At 36.2% G+C, this 8,875-nt stretch overlaps 1 protein-coding gene across 4 annotated transcripts in view; it reads right to left on the bottom strand.

Annotated features, from left to right (window-relative positions):
* Window positions 1-8,875, bottom strand: part of LOC136835960 (spondin-1-like) — a 940,271-nt gene that overhangs the window by 407,393 nt on the left and 524,003 nt on the right. The gene's annotated exons all lie outside the window — the stretch shown is intronic.

Raw genomic sequence — 8,875 nt, 5'->3', positions numbered from 1 at the left:
CGGTCTCGTCTCCAGCAACTGTCACGTCCGACGTTTTCGGGATGCCATTAGAGACCTGCAACACTTCAGGAATATCGAAAAATGGCGTCTCTCCTCGATCTCGTGCATTGGTGTACTCTAATATATTATACAGTATACATATATATATATATATATATATATATATATATATATATATATATATATATATATTATATATATATATATATTAGTGTAATTTGTGAGTGGAATAGTATATACATATATACATACATACATATATACATATATATATACTCATATATATATATATATATATATATATATATATATATATATATATATATATATATATTCTATGTGTATCTTGTGGGAAACAGTATATACATATATATATATACATATATATACATACATATATGTATGTATGTATGTTGTATATATACATACATACATATATACATACATATATATATATATTCTATGTGTATCTGTGAGTGGAACAGTATATACATATATATATATATATATATATATATATATATATATATATATATATATATATATATATATATATATATATATATATACTATATGTATCTGTGGTGGAACAGTATATAATATATATATATATATACATACATAAACTGTCATCACTCAGAAATTGTATACAATATTTTCTATATTATAAATATACAAATATATGAAACATTATTAAGTGGATACAGTAATTGGGAATTAGTATAACCAAGGTTATACAGTCATGAAGGCATCTACCAGGGTTAGGTTTGTACACAAATATTTTCTTATTTTCGGTTGATACAAGGATGACAGCAACTATATCCATCGGATTCTGGTCATTTGGGAAATGCATCTGCATATGGAATTCTGAAGGCTTTTACCAGGTTATATTTGAATATATTTTTCGGTATATATAGGATGACAGCATACTATATCCATATATATATCTGGTCAGGTAATATATAATTTTGACTCATATGGGATCGACCCCTTTCAGTTGAAAGGGCGCTGCCCATCAGTGCCATACATGTCTAAAAAGTTGGAACCCACGCTGCGAAGACGATTACCTGGGCAACCTAACTGCTTGCATGGCAATTTTCCCCAACTTCCTGACGACCCAACTCAGCATTTCATTCGAAAACCTGCTGGTATGCAAGCAGTTAGCTTGCCCAGGCAATTCCTTTGCAGTTGCTCTCAGGTTCCAACTTCTTTTAGACTTGTACGACCTAGTGGGCAGCGCCCTTGCCTTTCAACTGAAAGACCTGGGTTCGATCCTGATGTGAGTCAGAAATTCATTTCTCTTCCACACGTGATTGTGTGTTGATTATTTCTATATATAAATATGTATATGTATACATACATACATACACACATACATATACATACATATATATATATATAAATACATAGGCCTACATACATATACATATATATACAAACTCTTCTTGTTACCATTATGTTCTGAACAGCAAGCTTGCCTGGTGAGTTAGAAAACGCAGTCACGTCCACTGTGAAATACTATTTCGCTGGAAGTCCTCCTGCTTCATTAAAGCGAGAATCAATACCAGGGAAACGGATTCAAAGCATGCAGATATCTACCCCGTGACCAGCAATTGTCCGAGCTTGTCTACCATTAAGAGGCAAAGCTTGCAACACCGGTTGCATGACTCAATAACAGTCGCTTCCCGAAAATAATCTAGTTGCAATTGCACGCGCATTGACTGTCCCACTTGTCTCTCCCTTGTCGTTCTTTCATTCTACTTCGATGTTTTCAATGTTGTTGATGCGCTCATGCTGTGAAGGAATCGTCATATACATAAACACGGAAATGGGTTCCACGATGTTCGCACAAAAGTCATTGTTGCAAGGCTTGTGTTCACTGGGCTCAAGTCTAATGGAATCAATATCCATTGTGAACTCTGCATGAGAAGAACATGTTTATGTTAAATGAAATTATATTATTCCTGTCAATACAAGGGTGATTTTCAAGTCTAATGGATTCAATCAAAGGAAATTCTATAATTTCCAACCAAAATCTATATACGCACTGCATATTTACTATTAATAAAAAAAAACCTGTCCATGTGGGAACAAATGCTTATCTTTAGCAATTTCAACAGATTCTTAAGTAAACCAAAAATCATTACAATTCTTTTTAAAAGGTCCCACACCTTACGATTACCCGGTCTGTAATGAGATTTTATCTTTTTAATCTTGAAATTGTTTTCTTTTACTAATCTCAAACAACCAAACCCTGACATCCTTAAATGATCCCCCACCTTTCACCTAACCTTCATTTTAACGTAACCAGCCAAACGCACTCTATTTTTTTTTTATCGAGATCAACACCGGAAAAGGTAAACGGCAATTGCAGATGCTGGAACTTGGGAGATATTCCTTCAAACATTCTTCGTTTCTTATTACCCTTAAACTATGGAATTTCTAGCCTTCTTGATCCAATCATCTTGAGACGGTTACCAAAGTAAACTTCTCTCATCTTACATAGCCATTAAGATTGCATATGCCGTTTAAAAACAGATTGGCTGTGTATTGAAGGAATCACTTTATTCTCTATAAAATACTCTATAAAACATACATGATAAATATACTAGGAAGAAAATAAGTTCATGTTTAGATCATTTTCATTCACATTTCACCTGGAGCCGAATTCCTGGAAAGCTTCTTATACTGTACTTAGGAATATACTGCTTATATGTAAGTATGTACACGTGAATATGAATCTTACTAAATGTGTTAGAAAGGGAAGCTTAAGTAATTAAGAAAGTTGTGAGGATGAAGATTAGTAAAGGATTTATTCTTCACTTCGTCGCTTCTTTGATAGTGTAATTTATATCCCTTAAATGATTAGTATACTAAAAATTTCAACAAATAACTATTATACAACGCTGTTAGCGGAGACGAAGCAAAGCAGGCTTTAAAAATGGGTTATGGAGCTATATTTCTATAATTGGTGTTTCAGTGCTTCTACACTTGTTCTCTTTACTTCCATTTTTTGTGAGTGGAATCTCATCTGTAACCGTGAACATCTAACAGTCAAGTTAAGTATACCTTAGTTTTACCAGACCACTGAGCTGATTAACAGCTCTCCTAGGGCTAGCCCGAAGGATTAGACTTATTTTTACGTGAAAAGTAAGTATACCTTAGTTTAACCAGACCACAGAGCTAATTCACAGCTCTCCTAGGGCTGGCCCGAAGTATTAGACTTAAATATACGTGGCTAAGAACCAATTGGTTACCTAGCAACGGGACCTACAGCTTATTGTGGAATCCGAACCACATTATAGCGAGAAATGAATTTCTATCATCAGAAATAAATTCCTCTAATTCCTCATTAGCCGGCCGGAGAATCGAACTCGGGCCTAGCGAGTGCTAGCCGACAACTCTACTGTCTCGCCTAACGAGAAACTATCTAACAGTCAAATTCACAGTCTTGCAATCATCCAGCTCCGAATGCCATTACTGTAACGACTAAATAATAAGACAAATAATAATGCAAATAATAATAAAAGAAAACACGAACGCATTTGGAGACATACAAACACACATATGTTAAGAAAAGCTAAAGCACAATGCGAGCAACTGTCAGCAGCTATATATGAAGCAATCAATATTTCAGTCAAGTTTCCACTGAGGGAAATAAAATCTCCCAGGAATATTCACGAGAAACAGCATCAATGCAAAGCATCGGGTGACACGGCAGATGTAAAGTATGAAAAGAAAGGAAATGAAAGGAATGGAATGTACAGTTCAGGCCAAAGGCCAAGCACTGGGACCTATGAGGTCATTCAGCGCTGGAAAAGAAATTGAGAGTAGGTAAGTTTGAAAGGTGTAACAGGAGGAAAACCTCGCAGTTGCACTATGAAATAACTGTTAGGAGAGGGTGGATAGCAAGATGGAAGAAAGAGAACATGAATGGAGGTATAATAAAAGGAACGAAAGGGAATGCAGCTCGGGGCCGAGGGGACGCTGCAAAGAAACGGAAGGGGGTCAGAAGAGACATGGGGTGACACGGCAGATGTAAAGTAGAAGAAAGGAAACGGAATGCGATGAGAAAAGAGGTAGGGGTGACACAGCAGCTGAATAAATAAGAGAAACGGGATGGAGTGCTGGGAAACAGCGGAGTTAAAAGTTAAGTATACCTTAGTTTAACCAGACCACTGAGCTGATTAACAGCTCTCCTAGGGCTGGCCCGAAGGATTAGATTTATTTGAATGTGGCTAAGAACCAACTGGTTGCTTAGCAAACGGACCTACAGTTTATTGTGAATCCGAACCACATTATAGCAAGAAACGAATTTCTATCACCAGAAATAAATTCCTCTAACTCTTCATTAGCCGGTCGGAGACTGGAACTCGGGCCTAGCGAGTGCTAGCCCACAAGTCTACCGACTCGCCCAACGAAGAGCTAAAAACAGCGGAGTAACACGGAAGATGTATGAGATAAAAAAAGATCTGAGTGGCGCGTCATACGTAAAAATAAAAGAGGAGGAACACACGGAACGGCAACGGCGTAATATGGCAGATGTACACAGAGAGAAGAAACGAGAGATGGAATGGAAGAAACAGAGAGTGGCACTGAAGATGTGTAAGTGGAAACAACGCCGAAAAGTCGAACATACATTTAGTACAAAGAGGCCAGATGGGGTGGGAACGGATAATTATAAACGACACTAGCGATCTGTGCACAGAGATTACACAATGACAAGGCATGTTATTTGTAAGATAAATAAATGAATGGGATATGAAAGGAAAATGACAACGTTGGAAAGAGAACGCAGCATGACAGAAACACTAATCTGTGTAAAAACAAGGCGGTGACACAGCCTATGTGTACAAGAATAAATAGAAACACGATGGAAAAAGAAGAGACAACAGGGGTGACACGGTAGGTGAAACAGTCGATGGGAAGAAACTAAAGCTTATTCATTTCTGTTTCCGTCGGTGGAATGTTATGTTCGAAAATGTTTTCGCCTCCGAATGGAAGCGCTCGGTTTTCATAGCAAAACCTTGAAACAACCGGGATTCGTGTTAGGGGTAACGGCGGTTTCATTCTCGGAGTTATGCGGACCCATGGGATACATATCATTCTATAATTCATTCACTCTTCAAAGGAATAACGGTAGTTTCACTGGCGAAGATCATTAAACAATCGTTCTCTTGGATACCTACCGGGAAGTCAAGGAAAAGGCAGCTCGTATTACTAGAACTGTACCCACTGAAAGAATCCAATATGCATCCCTATATGAAAAGTCATTTTAGAACTATAGTGAGAAGGGATATCACCAGCAATGGCCATTTACATACACAAAGAACATTTTATACGAGTCTCTGAAAACGACTGATGCGGATCTATAATTTTAAAACGGCGACGAACTAGTAAGATACATAGAGGGAAGACCCCACGCAAACAGCTGAATACATTCATAATTTTTGTTAAGAGCAAAGTGCTAGTGGGAATGGCAACCTAATACCATCTTCTAGCCCAGACCCGAAGAAAACAGTAAAAAGAAAAAAAGACTGGGGAAGGATGTTATAATGTTTTCTGGCTCTTAAAAGAAGACAGGTTTACGAGCCGGGAAAAACAGAGGCAATAAGAGAAGTCCAAAGCTTAGCAGTATTAAGAAAGAAGCATTTACTGTACATGTGTAAATATCATTTTCACAAAGCAACTGTGAAGAGAGGTAACCTGACAGGTGTTCTGAGGCCGCTTTAGGGGGGGAGGAGGAGGAGGAGGAGGAGGAGGAGGAGGAGGAGGAGGAGGAGGAGGGAGGGAGGAGGAGGAATTCTCCCATAATCCCAATCTCAATTTACTGCATATTCTTTTACATGTATAAAATTGTATAAATAAGACTTTACCACGCATATATAAAACTGAAACGGGAATTTAGTAGACAGGCACAAACTACGAATCGACGGAACGATTGCGAACCCAATCACGTCGTGTCCTTCCATTAGTCAAATATTCAAAACGATCGGACGAGCGTCATGAAATATATATATATATATATACACAAAATATCGCACCCCACCGGGCTGCTCGACTGACATGATTTCATCAATACGAAAACTAGGTTACGCGTCGCTCCGACTCTGAATGTTTTAAAAGCCATGATGACATCAGTATCTTAAGAATACATTACTCATGCATCTGTGGGAACATCGCGGCGAAGCTTGTCAGTCATACGCAGTTTTCAAAGACAGTTACGTTAAAACACTGTAATGGCAGTGGGACGATTCATCAAATCAATTATGTAGAGAGAGTGAAAGCCATGTCATTATCACTGTCTTTCCGATGTAAAATAAAAAAAGAATGCGCACAAGCGTCTGTGTGCATATATATATATACAGTATATATATATATATATATATATATATATATATATATATATATATATATATATATATATATATATATATATATATATACATAGTATATATATATATAGCATATATATAATATATATATATATATATATATATATATATATTTATATATATACATATATTTATATATATGAATACACACACATATATATATACAGTATAGTATATAAAGTTTGAGTAGGTGCAGGAACACAAGCAGATTCCAAGTATAGTGGTTTATTCTATGTTTCCCTGTCCCTTGTTTGTATTATTATATATATATATATATATATTATATATATATATATATATATATATATATATATGCTATATATATACTGTATATATATATATATATATATATATATTTATATATATATATATATATATATATAAATATATAAAAACTTTACATGAGAATACTTAACAAGACACCCAAAAAACTGAGTATCTGGTTATATGATTGTGGATATGCACGTGACCTTGACCTATTCCCACTGACAAGTTCATTTTAATTTTCTAAAACCATCAAAATCCTAAAAGTTGCGATCTATTTACCTTCCTTTTCCTGAACCCCATCTTTTCCAGTTTTTCAACCATTAAAATACAGTAACAGCAACACGGATCAAAAATCTGGATAATACTTTACTGCAGACCTGAACTGAATTTCAGGCTACGAAAAACTAATAACAAATTAGAAATGCGAGTCTTTACAGTTACCGTCTAAAAATAAACGAAGTTGCCAACTCATTATTATCTCATGATGAGATAGAAAATAAAATTGTGAGAAAATAATGATGTAGCAAATGTATCGCCAGCGACTGAATATAAAGGATTACAATCTGACTTGAGTGTCATAGAAATCACAGAAATAAAATGTTAACTCCCACCTGAAGTCTGGTCGGTTACACGAAGTTTTCAGAAACTTAGCTTGGGTAAACACTCGCAATCCCACTCACCTGAAAGAGAGGAAAGATACAATTGGTAAACGATTCTTACTCTGTATGTTGTGTATTTCTTCGCATGGGCGAAGAAAAATCATTACAAGTAATTAATAATTGTACTATAAAAATTAATGAATGCAATATTTGAAAACGCACGTTCTAGCTAAGTATACCTTAGTTTAACCAGACCACTGAGCTGATTAACAGCTCTTCTAGGGCTGGCCCGAAGGATTAGATTTATATTACGTGGCTAAGAACCAATTGGTTACCTGGCAACGGGACCTACAGCTTATTGTGGAATCCGAACCACATTATAACGAGAAATGAATTTCTATCACCAGAGATAAATTTCTCTAATTCTTCTTTGGCCGGTCGGAGAATCGAACGCGGGCCCAGCAGAGTGCTAGCCGAGAACGATACCAACCCGTCCAATGAGGAACTGCACGTTCTAGTAATTTGAGTAAAAATTATCTAGCAGATTGCGAAGAGGTCTGCCATAGAACTTTTCAACATCTTATATAAGAGGTAAATAAAACAGCTAAATCAGTCTCCAGGACAGGAAAGTAAAATAGCAGCACACAGGGTTTTAAATGATAATATTCACATCTCCGCGAACAGTAACGTTCACCAATGGTGATTTTTCCATTACATCTGCAGAACAAATCTTCGGCCTGCCTCTACAATTAACGCAACCACATTTAGTACTAGTTTAAGAGACTCTCCAACGCCACTATCATTCGTAACGAAACAAAAACCGACAGCGAAAAGTTGTACAAAAATAGCTTATGAAACTTACAGTCACGTATTACAAAAGAAAAATGACTTCCACAATAAGTGGCAGTACTAATCGCCATGCTCAATTTTTACAGCTACATTCCTTAACATGATCATTTTCTTCTTACACTTTTAGGTATAAGACTGCTTATAACGAAATCTTTACTGATGTAAGCTTTCACATACCCACAGAGGTGACGGTATCACCCTAACAAGCTTAGATTTTCATTCAATCGCATTAATGTCATAAGCCTCCCTATTGTTATTCTTTATTACAGTAATCGTAATTATAACCTACAGTATCATCTTAACATGTCCTGTTTGATCACTTTCCGTAAGCTCTCTGAAAGCACTAAAAATCCGGTACTGCTTTCCCTAGCTGCAAATACACGTACAGTACGTGATACTCTTTTTCCTGAGCGTCAACATCCTCATTCTATCCGGACACCACGATGCCACACTGCAGTGACAAGTGCCCTTTTTGCAGTGTACAGTAAAACCGTGGAAATACCTTCCTGGCGGCTTTGTGAAGGCTGAGGCTTACAAGTCTAAGTGAGGCTGTAACATCTGAGTGTCACGTACAAATAGATTCCTTTTCCTTATTTATTCCCCTTATTTGTATTCAGTTATTGTATAACACGTTGGGGTTTTCTCTCATTTTGTACAACTATCTTTCACTAACTTTAGAGAAAATGGTATAAATCATAATCAAAATAATAGTATAAATACCACCTTAATTCCTAAAAATACAAAAGGCACCATTTATCTCTACCT

This window comes from Macrobrachium rosenbergii, chromosome 55 (assembly GCF_040412425.1).
Source record: "Macrobrachium rosenbergii isolate ZJJX-2024 chromosome 55, ASM4041242v1, whole genome shotgun sequence".
NCBI lineage: Eukaryota > Metazoa > Arthropoda > Malacostraca > Decapoda > Palaemonidae > Macrobrachium > Macrobrachium rosenbergii.
The sequence above is the reverse complement of the archived record's forward strand: the minus strand, read 5'-3'. Positions and strand labels throughout refer to the sequence as shown.